Source organism: Chrysochloris asiatica, unplaced genomic scaffold, assembly GCF_000296735.1.
Source record: "Chrysochloris asiatica unplaced genomic scaffold, ChrAsi1.0 scaffold00071, whole genome shotgun sequence".
Lineage (NCBI taxonomy): Eukaryota > Metazoa > Chordata > Mammalia > Afrosoricida > Chrysochloridae > Chrysochloris > Chrysochloris asiatica.
Window position 1 is genome coordinate 4,058,460 of NW_006408589.1, and position 12,522 is coordinate 4,070,981.

At 42.0% G+C, this 12,522-nt stretch overlaps 1 pseudogene; it reads left to right on the plus strand.

The window, feature by feature from the left end:
- The first annotated feature begins 10,193 nt into the window (after positions 1-10,193).
- Positions 10,194-11,030, plus strand: LOC102842611 (annotated as a pseudogene).
- The last annotated feature ends 1,492 nt before the right edge of the window (positions 11,031-12,522 follow it).

Below are 12,522 nucleotides of genomic sequence, written 5' to 3' on the forward strand. Positions count from 1 at the left end.
ACTCGATCCATTTATCATGATGTTATTTACTGGTCCAGTTTTGAGGACTTTTGTCTTTTTTACATTGAGGTGCAATCTATACTGAATCCATCTGTCTTTGATCTTCGTCCTTATTTTAAGTCTTCTTGGCTTCCAGCAAGCAAGGTTATGTCATCTGCCCATAACAGGTGATTAATGAGTATTCCTCCTATTCTGATGTGATTTTCTTCTTTATATAATTCCTCTTCTCAAACTATTTGCTCAGTATACAGATTAAATCAGTATGGTGAAATGATACAACCCCAACACTCACTTTTCCTGATTTTAAACCATTCAATATCCCCTTGTTCTGGTCAAATGACTGTCTCTTGGTCCTCGTGAGCACAAATAAGTGTTCTGGAATGTCCATTTTTTCCAATGTTATCCATAGTTTATTATGATCCACACAGTTAAATGCACTTGCATAGACAATAAAACACAAGAATGGCTGGCATTTTTAGTCTTAAAAGTCTTAAAGTGTGGAGTCAAATATTTCTTTTTTTACAACACTGTTTTATTATCATTTGCTTTTAATAAATTATTCTGAAACTTGGCATAATAAAAAATACAGCTATTCATTTCTTCACAATTTTGAAGTTTTGACAGGACTTGTTGGGACAGCTTGATATGGTATCAATTGGGATAGTTTGGTTGGAGTTGAAATATTCATTTTCAAGATAGTTGAAATGGCTGGCAAGCTGGTGCTGGTCTTCTGGGAGTTTAGCTTGGACTATAAGCCTATCTTGTTTTTTGATACTTCTCTACCTTGACCTCTTCACGTAGCCTCCCAGCATGGCTGAAGAGTTCTAAGAGGAAAAGAGCAGAAGTTGCCAGTCTTCTTAAATCTAAGCTTTGCACTGACACAGCATCCCTTCTGCCGTATTCTGTTGGTCAGAGCAGTCACAAGCTCAGCCCAGGTTCAAGGGGGTGAAGAAATCATCCTCGTCTCTCATTGTGGGGAGAAGTGTGGTAGCTCTGTAGGATAAGTACTGAACTGTGAACCACAGGTTGACAATTTGAGCCCACTAGCCACTAGGAAAAAATAAGGCTTTCTGCTCATGGAAAGATTTCTAGCTTCTGAGTTGGTATTGTTAAGTGCCATTGAGTCGATTCCAACTCATAGCAATACTGTATAGTGTATAGGGCTTCTGAGGAGCAGCTGGTGAGTTCAAACCAACCTTGAGGTCCAGTGCTTATCCTATAACAACATACCAGGACTCCAGAGTGGGGAGTGCAGAAACTTGTGTGGCCATCTTTTAATCTATCATAAATGCTGTAGCACTTTGACATTCACACTGACAGTTGAGTCTCCCAACAATATTGTGATTTGGATATTGCCAGCACCATTCAATTGTCATGACAAACCCAAAATGACTTGGCCTATCAGAGACAGGATGTGCAACCCTGACTTCTGACTCTCTACAACGCCACATTCTGTCCCTCCCTAGGCCTTTTGTTGCTGCTCTGGTTAAGTCCTCAAGTAGCTAAAATCACCATGAAGCTCCTCCAAGAAGGTCAGACAGGTCATCCCTGGTTGTAAGAGGTCTTTGTGTGGGTGGCTGTCCATAGTCTGAAAGTTCATAGTCAAGGGAATGCTAATTATATACCTCAATGAACACAAAAACAACATCTGACAACACTGGGTCATAATGAAGGGGTTCAAGTCTCCATAAATAGTGCTCCCTCAGTCCTCAACTATCTCAGAAGCAAATTAAAGCTTGCTTCAGCTCTAGGTACGAACTCAGTGCTCTGCCCCACCAGAGTTCCATCCAAATTCACTAGACTCCATTTAGGACCCATAGACCAAGATCTGGAGACACTTATACAATCTCAATGTACAGACCAGAAAGGCAGATTTCATGACACAGTTGTTCTGGAAGCTTATAAACAACCCCCTTGTTGGCTTCAGTTCCCAGGGAACGATTGTCCTGGCTATGGGCATGGATTGCACACATATTTTTCCTTTTATTCATCAGGGAGCAATCTTTAGAAATAAACTGGCTCTGGAGGGAAAATATAAAAAATACCATCACAAAGAAGGTCCTAAAGCAGAATTCAGCAGTTGAAGAAACATTGATAGTGACCGGGTAAAAGATTTCAAGAGTCTGGCTGCATGTTGTGCATTGAATTGGGTCTCTTTGATATTGGTTAGAATAGTCAGACCTGTGGGTTTATTCCTGTTTGGGAATAGAGTTTTCTTTTATTATGCTAATGAGCCCATACCAATGTAGGGTGTGCCCTAAATCCAATCACTAGTGAGTTATAAAAAGAACAGCTTAAACACTTTTGTTGTTCAGTGCCTTTCCAACTCACAGTGGACTTGTATAGGGTTTCTGGGGCTATAAATCTTATTTTGTTTTTGTTGTTATCTTCATGGGAACATAAAACCTCATCTTTCTACTACCTGCAGAGCAGCTGGTGGGCTTGAAACACCGACCTTGTGGTTCAAGCCGACTTTGCAGTCCAGCACATTATCTCACAGTGCCACACCAGGATTAAAAATTGTTGTTGTTAAATGCTGTTGGTTCTGACTCCTACTGACCTTATATAGGGTTTACAAGGAGCCACTGGTGAATTGGAACCGCCCACCCACTCTGGTAGCATAGTGGTTACGAGTCAGGCTGCTAACCGAACCGCAAGTTCAAAACTACCAGCTGTTCTGTGGCAGAAAGATAAGGCTTTCTGCTCCTGTAAAGATTTACAGCCTCAGAAACCCTTTGAGTCGGAACCGACTCCACAGCATATCACCACTACCACCACCACTCGTAGCATATCTGTTACAGGCACACTTAACTGAGACACTGTATTAAGAGGCAAAAGTTATTTGAAGCCTGATCTCAGTGATGTCATTAAATAAAGTCATCAAATGGAGATATATTTAAACACCAAGTTTCCTTCCCATAGGGCAAATTCTCTATGGACTGCTGTCAATGACTTTCCTGATAAACTTGAGAAATACACTTTTATTTTTCTTATTTCTATTTTAAGTCCAACACCTCTTTTTCAAGTATTCTTAAAATGGTCTTATAAAATTTGTCAAACATATAGTACATATGTTGTAATGTTTACCCAACATCAGGGGCCTTGGTGGTATAGTGGGTTATGTGTTGGGCTGCTAACCACAAGGTCAGCAATTCAAAACCACCAGCCACTCTGAGGGAGAAAGATGGAGCTTTCTGCTCCCGTAAAGATTTTATTTTCCCCCAAAACATTAATACTTAATTCAAATAAACTGGACATTTTTTTACTGAAAACACCTGAAGTGGAAATTCACCATAGCTTACCTCATCTGGCCCATCACCAAACTGCCTATTCATTCTCAAAAGAGAAGTACCCACAAACAGAAAAATGGCAAAATTCTGCCAACAATAAAGAAAACTTAGTGGTGAAGATTTGTCTATGACATAGGAAATGTGCAAAGGTGGCCAGCAGTGAAATATTCTCCTCTCTAAATGAAAACTCCTGAACTGCACAGGTATTTTTCGAGGAGCTGCTCTATCTGGTGTCATTGCCTGAGTGGAAACAAACCCACTTTGAGTTCTGATCCCATGAACTTCCAATGAAACCGAACTATTTAATCACAGTTGTGGGCAAGAAACCCTCAATGTTTCTAAGGAGAATTCCCCTAATCAAGGAACTGTGGGAATTCCTACTTTTAGTACAGATAAATCTCTACAACTTGTTGTGTTCAACAGCCAGACCATCCACATCTGCTCCTCCGGCAGTACTGGCCATCTTCTGAGGGACAGCTGAGGCCAGGCTGTCCCTTGAAAATTCAAAGAGCATCTGAGTGCCACAGTAGGCATCATTGGAGCCAGGCCACTGCACCTGGCTGGAGGGAAAGGACTGGCTCAGCTCCATGGAGAACACAGGCTGGTGGCAGGAGGACGCGGCTTGCACAGGTCCTTGGGGGAAGAATGAATTCTGGAGGTAGCAGCGGGGTCTGTGTCGCTAGGAAGCTCTCTGCTTGCATCTCCATGTGTCTACCACTGTTGCCTGGACCTTTCTCCAGATAGAAGCTCTGGGGAGTCCTGCTAACCATATCAGTGAATCCTGCCATGGCAGCGCCTGGACAGGGCATCGTGAAACCCAGCTCCTGGCTGTGGATTGGATGAACAGCTTGGAAATAGGCTTCCCTGGAGGACACCAGTGCAAGTGACATGAGCCATGGCCCTGAGACATCCTGGGATGGATCTACTATGTTGTTGCTGGTAATCAGAGGGCAGAGGTCAGGACCAGGGCAGGTGGTGGTGAAAGTAGTGGCACCTTGGCCTGGCCCTTCCTGGTACATCTCTCCATCCTGCAGGATCCTGGGAGCTGGTGGCATTGAAGGTGTCCTGTCTCCTGGAAAGGCCAGGGCAGGGGCCAGAGGTGCCCATGGTCCTTGGTTGCCCCCTGAGGGCCATGGGAGCCCCCTTTCCTCAGGTCCTAAACACTGAGGCCTGTCCACACATTCAGGGTCAGCATGGATGTCCTCTGAGGGTTGTGGGGGCTCTGGTCCCCTCTCAAAGACCCAGGCTTTTCAGTTGTGGTCCCTGTAGCTGGCTTCTGGTGCCGGAGAAAAGCTTTTCTTTTCTGGAGGTAATTTGCAAACCAGTTGTAGACCTGGTCCTCTGACAGGCTTGTCTCTGATGACAGCATCTCCTGCTGGGCCTTATTGGGATAGGTGCTCACGCCTAATGCAAAGTACTGCAACTTCTGCTGAACATCCCTGGGAAGTTCCGACTCCTCAGTGCCTCCTGACAGAGGTAGGAGGGTGGAGGGTTTCTCTACCTGCAAGGGAAGGACTTTTAGGGGCTACAATGAGCCCCATCATGGTTATATGGTGGTGGTGGAGTCAGCTCTGACTCATAGGGACCCTGTACAGGGTTTCCGAGGCTGTAAATCTTTACGGGAGCAGAAAGCCTCATCTTTCTCCCACGAAAGAGCTGGTAGTTTTGAACTGCTGACCTTGTGGCTCGAAGCCCAATTCATAACCACTACGCTACCAGAGCTCCTTAATAATAATAAAAAGAAGCTATATATAAAAAAAGCAAACTAACTGAAAACAATAACAAAAAAATTTTATCGAGATGACTCCGATTCATGGGAACAGTTTGTGTGATGTGTGTCAGAGTAGATCTATGGTTCCATAGAGTTTTCAAGGCTGTGATGTTTCAGAAACCAGTTACTAGACCTTTCTTTCAAGGCCCTTCTGGTTGAGTTCAAACCTCCTACTTTTTCTTTAGTAACTGGACACTTGAGTATTGGTGTCACCCAAGGACTCCATTATTTGTTTTTGTTTGTTTGTTTTTAAGAAATAAAACATTGCAAAACCTCTTGCAGTCTCTCTACACATCTTCCTTTCTCAAGCCACTGCCTCTTCACTGAGTTTACTAGCGTTTTAGTCCTTCACTCAAACTTTGTCAGTTTCTTCTAAGAGCATCAGTGGCTAGGTGTGTTGGGAAGTAGGTTTTCGGGAATAAACCTGCTGGATGTACCTGTTAGGAAAAGGAAATGGGGTCTGGAGTTGAGAAATGATGAAAAATAAAGTCTTGAACTTGAGATGTGGAAGTTTGGCCTGAGGTGAGTATTGTGGTTTCCTAAAGAGACATATTTCAATTTTTGTAAGACAAAACACTATGTTCCTTGGTGGTACAAGTGGCTTGCACTTAAACCATTCTAAAGATTACTGGTTCAAACTCACCCAGTGGCACTGTGGAAGAAAGATCTGGCAACCTAGTTCCATAAAGAGTGTTGTTGTTGTTGTTAAGTGTCATCAAGTCAGTTCCAACTCATAGTGACCCTGTAGTGTTTCCGAGGCTTCAAATCTTTGCATCATGCTTACAACTGTTGCCGTGTTTGATCTCGTTATTTCAGTTACTGTGACAGTCCATTTCCTTGCAGATCTTCCTTCTACTTTACCAAGCATGAAGTCCTTCTTCGGGGACTGGTCCCTCCTAATAACCTGTGAGTATAGGAGACGAATTTTCACCATCCTCATTTCTAAGGAGTTATGACCATACTTCTTCCAAGACAAATTTGTTCATTCTTCTAGCAGTCCGTAGTCTATTCAATATTTTTGCAACATCATCATTCAGAGGTTTCAGTTCTTTGGTCTTCCTTATACATTGTCCATGATTTCGGAGATTATAACCAAGAAACCCTTGTGGAGTAATTCTATCCTGCAATACACGTATCACCATGAGCCAGAATAGACTCAGTTGTAATGGGATAAGACAAAATACACTGCTTCTGATAATACTATCAGTTTTGCCTAAACTTTATTTTGTCTTTCATTAAGTAACTGTGTCCATGATGAAAAGAATTCCATTTGACACAAAGTATCTTATGTTGTTTGTTCTTTCAAGGAACTGAGGGATGGAGGATAGAGACTTCAGAGCTGGAAGAACTAAGAAGGCACAACACTGGGAACTGTGGGTAAGACCAGGACCAATTTGGCAGGCTACATAAGTCCAATGATGTATTAAGTGTTATCAGACTTGTAAAAAAAATTTTGATAGACTAGGGAACATTTTGGCAGGCTAATGGGTTCCAAATCTATTTTCAAAACTTCTTCTGATTGCATGAATGTTATGTGGATGGACTTTTTCAGAGACATCAACTAAATCAAATCATAAACAAAGAAAGGGGGAGGGGAAAAGGAAAGGGCAACTCAAACCACACTTATTGGTTAGATTTTTAACTAGATTAAACTTGAACTGTGTTATTGAATGCTGTGTTGAACCTAACCCCCCAAAACCAAACCTGTTGCCATAAAAATGACTCATGGGAATCCATGTGTGCCAGAATAGAACCATGTCCCATAGGGTTGGATTTTGTTGTTGTTGTTTGTTAATTTAAAAAACAAAAACAAAAAACCTTTTATCCATTTCAAAGAGTTTTTAATGGTGTGGTCTTTCAAGAGCCTTTCTTCCAAGGCATATACAGTTGGACCTGAACTGCCAATTTTTTAGTTAGTAGCCAAATGCTAAACTGTTTTCCCCACCCAGAATTTCAACTTAACCAAAGGGTCATCAAAATACCAATGACTTGACTCGTCTAAACTGGAACCATATATCTGGATCCAGTCCCAATCCAGTGTCTGAATTGCTGGGTGATTTGAAGAGATGAAAACTGTTGATAGTTTGTTTAATCCTCACAAAATTCTCTGAAGGGTGGCATTCACTCCATTTGATAGATGAGAACACTGGGACTCAGAGAGGTTAAGTAACCTGTATGGTGTACTACAGCTAGGAAGCAGTTTACAGACTGGTCTTGGATGAGACAGAACCGTATGTGTTCATCTATTTGTCTATAGTTCTCTCACCTGTATTTGTTTCAGATATCAAGGATCTGGTTTATGCCTAGGTCCTCTTGGGAGTTGGAGATGGATTAGAAGAATACAAAGTGAAGGAAGGAGGCCAGAAAACATTCATAGTAACCAGATTCAGACTTCACATACAACTGTGTGGTTCTATCAACCTGGTAGCTCTCCTGTCTTGCCAGAGTAGGCAATGTGGCTGCTGATTCTGGTGATTTTGTTCCTCTCAATGTTCTCCATCAACTCTCTCTCTGTGTCACTCCCTCTCTTCAAATCTTTCTCTCTCTTTTCTGTCTTTACCTTTCTGTCTGTCTCTCCATCTCCCTTCATCTCTATCTCTTTCTGTCTCTTCCTCCCTTCTCAACTTTCCTCCCTCTCTCTCCATCTCTATCTCTCTCTTTATGTTTTTCTCTTTCTCTCCCTCTATGTCCCTTTCTATTTCTCTCCCCCACCCCCCATCCTCTTTCCCTCCCTCTCCCTTTCTAGCAATTTACTTCCAAATGCTTACAGTCACTGAAAGCCCTATGGAGCACAGTTATATTCTGGCACACACGGAATTACCATGAGTCAGAGTTTATTCCTTGGTAAGTGATTTGGTTTGACTGACTGGAAGGTGACCAGAAAATACTGAGAAACCAGTTGGTACTTGATCGTATTAAAGGTCCTACATTTGGTATGCTGCTATGCTGCATCCTGTATCCCTAGCTGCTGCCTGGTAGATGTTTAGCTGTGTTATACCCACTGCACAATGCCATACATGGAAAGCGATGTAGACTGTGCTTTTGCCGGAGGTCCAGCCCTTTAGCTGCTCCATCCTGAAAGCCATCTACTACAATCTCTTCACACCAAACTCTGCCTCCCAGTCTGTTTCTGCCCACAATCCAACTACACCCAGCATCTACCCCAAAGCTCTCTTCAGGCTCCCCTTGCCTGAGAAAATAGCAGGGTCTCATTTCAGTTCGACCTCTCTGAAGAGAGAGAGAGAGAGAAAAAAAAAATCAAAACCCAGAGCTCCAGTTTGGTTCTCAGTGATATAAAAAATATTTGGATTTGGTTCGAGGTTGAGCAAATTGATGTAGTTTGTTCTGGTTTGGGGTTCGTACTGCAGGCCAAGTTCCTGCTCCAGACAGAAAGAATGTCCCTGGAATGCCTCTTCCAACTAGGGCTCACAACAGCTGAAAGGGCTGCATGTCCAGACAGAGGCCGCCTGTTCAGCAGACACCCAGGGACGTCCCTGTGCCTCCAACAGGGGCCTTCAAGGCCTCAGGGACAGGGCTTGGCAACACATCTGGCCCAGTTCTCTTGGCTTACCCCAAAAGACCATGTTACCTTCTACAGACCAGAAACAGAATAGTAACTCCAGTTACAATATAGTTAACTAAACACACCTTCATTCCAAGGAACTAGGGAGAAAAGGGATGGAGTAGGGACAGCTGGTCAGTACGGTTAACTGTGTAAATCTGTTCCGCACCAACAAGGCTCCATGACCTTTCTCAGTGTCTCAAACTCAAATGCCTCCAAGAGCCAGGAAGATGGAATCCCTTGGTGGAGCAAACAGTTAAGCACTTGGCTACTAGTAAAAAGGATGATGGTTCAAACCCATCCAGAGGCCTGAAGATCTGCTTCCAAAAGTTCACAGCTTTGAAAACCCTGTGGAACACACGTCTACTCTGACACACATGGGGTCGCCATGAGTTAGGATGAACTCCATAGTAACTAACAACAACAAGCCAACCAGGGGGCAACAGGAAGTGATAGGTCCCATGGGAATCACTCAGAGGCACTCAAATCCACACCATGTTTAGCATTGTGCTCACTAGACAATGTGTATCTGTGGTTGCTGGTCTGAGACTCTTGCCTGTGAACACGCCATAGCCTCTGCAGCAGCCCTAGACTCAGCACATAGTTTCTGGGGTCTGCTCTGAGCCTTCCCTTCCTTCCAGGGATCAGTGCTGAGCCAAGGGCCTCAGGAGGGCTCCTCCCCAGAGAATCACGGCATGGCGAGGGGGCTGTGGGGGAAGCAGGCTGGGAGGGTTGGGGACACCTGGCAGTGAGTCACCAATGAGGAATTTTGAAAAGAAAACACATATTTCCACTGCCTGCACCCTCCCACGCTGACCCGCGCATCAAAGGGGTGCCGGATGTAGGAGCTTAGTCATCTGGGTTGACAGGGCTTGCCTTGGACATTAGAGACCAATGGCTGGGATCAAATGGCGTGTCCCTGAGGGACTGCCCCAATTATGGGGTGTGGGAGAAAAAGTACCTCGAGCCACCACACATAGAAAGCCACAAAACACTGGCCCTGGACAGGGCATGAAAGCCGGCGGGAAAACGCTGGTCCAGATACCTCTATTTCCCATTTTTTGCCCTTCAAATTACTAACCAAAGGATAACCTTAGCAAAGCTAACTCCCATGTACCCTAACCTAACTCCAAGATCCTACCCAAGGAAAGGGTCCTTTTTATTCATCCTGGCTACGTGGATTGAAAACTTCAACAGAGACATGATCCAGAAATAACTTCCTTGTACTGTCTGCCCTGACAGGATTAGGCCGCCAGCGCAGGCGACTTCAGATGGTATGCTTTGTGTTAAACTATGCTTGCTACGTGCTGGATTCAATTAGAGATTTTCTTACACTTACATCTTCATTACTTCTACATTGTGGAGTGGTTGGAATGTGCTGTCAGATTTTGTTTAAAAAAAACGTGGTTCTTCCAGGACCCCAAGAATTCAACACCATCCAGTTCTATTAAAAAAAGGAAAAAATATCTTGGTTCAGAAGTATATTATTAATGGGCATGGAATTGATTCACAAGTCCCCAAATCTTGTTATATAAAAGTAATTACTGAGTTACGCTTCCGGTAGTGGAAAATGGCAGCGACCATTCAGGACTAATGTGTAAATGCAGGGGAAAAGCTGAAAAACTCCCTAAAGAAGAAGAAGATGATGAAATTGGTGGCCAGGACTGCATCTTGTAAGCTGGAAGAAGCAGATAAAGACAGTTTTGAGAGGAGAGGTTCTATAGGAAGCTGTGAATTAGAAGAGGATGACTTTTCTTCTAATGATGAAGCAATAGAAGCTGACAATAAGGAGGATGTTGAACCCTGTGACAAAGAAAATGCTGCTGAATCTAGTGTTGGGACAAATACAGGCTGGGCTAATGCCGTGGCTAAAATTCTTAACAAAAAAACTTCTAAAAGTAAACTCACCATTCTGATCAAAAGCAAAGAGCTGGAAAAGGAGAAAGAAAAGTTAAAGCAAGAGAGACTAGAGAAGAGAAAACAGCTTGATAAGAAGCGGGAGTGGGAAATGATGTGCAGAGTGAAGCCAGATGTTGTCAAAGACAAAGAAACAGAGAGAAATCTTCAGAGGATTGCAATGAGGGGTGTGGTACAGTTATTTAATGCTGTTCAGAAGCATCAAAAGAACGTTGATGAAAACGTTAAAGAATCTGGAGGCTCTATTAGAAGGCATGCTAAAAAAGATTTCATCAGTGTTCTTAGAGGAATGGATGGAAGTACAAATGAGAAAAGTTCTATGGGGGAGAACTCTAAAGCCAAACAGACTGAAGTAAAATCAGAAGAGGGTCCAGGATGGAATATCCTACGCGATGATTTCATGATGGAAGCATCTATGAAAGATTGAGACAAAGAAAGTGATGGATCAGATGACAATCAACTAGGATCTGAAAGTGAATCTGACACATGAAGTTGTGCATGAAAAATGTGTAAATCATTTATTGGACATCAGTACTGGTGTATTGTTTTAATACCACCAATGCTTTCAGAAATGGCAATACCAATTCATAATTAAAATGAACTATGTTTAGTTAGTATTTCTCTGTCTTCTAGTAAATTTGTTGTTGTTTTTAAGTGCTGTTGAGTTGATACTGACTCATAGCAACCCTTTATAGGGTTTCCGAGGAGTGGCTGGTGAGCTTGAATCACCAACCTTGTGGTTCAAAGTGACTTTGCAGTCCAGCCCATTAACCCACAGCACCACAGTTTATAGTCCTATATATATTTATACTTGTTTACAAGGAGATTTTTTCTTTGTTATGGTGAGCTGTTAAGGAAATCTACTTAGTTAAGATTTAAAGTTAATATGATTTGGGTTGGCGATTTTATTTTTTTGATAATTTGTATATTTTTAGATAAATATAATATAATAAATACTCCAGATCTCTATTTTATTTTGACTTATGTATTACACAATATAAATAATGAGTTTGAGTTTTAAAAAATGTTATATGTATATTGTTTTTGCATAAGAGGTTTACTGAGCTGGAAACTCATATTTACGTTATGCAGTGAGACATCATTTCTTTGGAAGTATATTTGACATTTTTTAGTCTCTTTTCCCCATTAATATTTTAGCTAGGTTAAATTCTTTTGTTTACACTACCCGATGAAATAGAGTGGAAACAGACAACAGGTAGGCTCCATCAGAATACTGCATCTGATTTGAAGCTTCACTCTGTTTTGTTACCTTATCATTATTAAATTGGAATGACATGACTTATTTCTAAACAAAAAGAGAAGATAGCCTAAATTGTTCAATATTCAGAAATTTCTATGAAATTAGACCCAAGATTTAATGTTTGATAAGGAATATTTAATAGATGTGACTTGTTCCTTTTGAAAAATGAATCCAACCTTATCCACCTTTCCATAGTAAAAATAGTTTTGTTGCACTGCCCATATTCTTAGATTTGGCATAAACTGAAGGATAATCCTTACCCAAAATTGCGTGCTAGAGCAGGGATGTGTGTATTTTCCAGTCCATTTGAGTGTGACAAGCATTATATCAGTAAAGTTATATTAGTCTGTGGCCTGATAATTGCTATCGTAAAGAAAGGTATACAACCAACATATCACATGATTAAACCAGAAAAGACCAAATTGCATTTTTATGTTTAGTATCATAAGTTATAGGAGTTCTGGTAGCGTAGTGGTTACGAATCAGGCTGTGAACCTCAAGGTCAGAACTACCAGCTGCTCTGCGGGAGAAAGATGAGGCTTTCTGCTCCCATAAAGCCTCGGAAACCCTGTTCAGGGTCGCTATGGGTCGGAACCGACTAGACGGCACTTAACAACAGCAACATCATAAGTTATAGAATCATTTTGTAAGTGTAATATAAAATGTGAATAAATACTTCTCTGTAATATAACACACCAATACAGATATGAGGGTAAGTCAA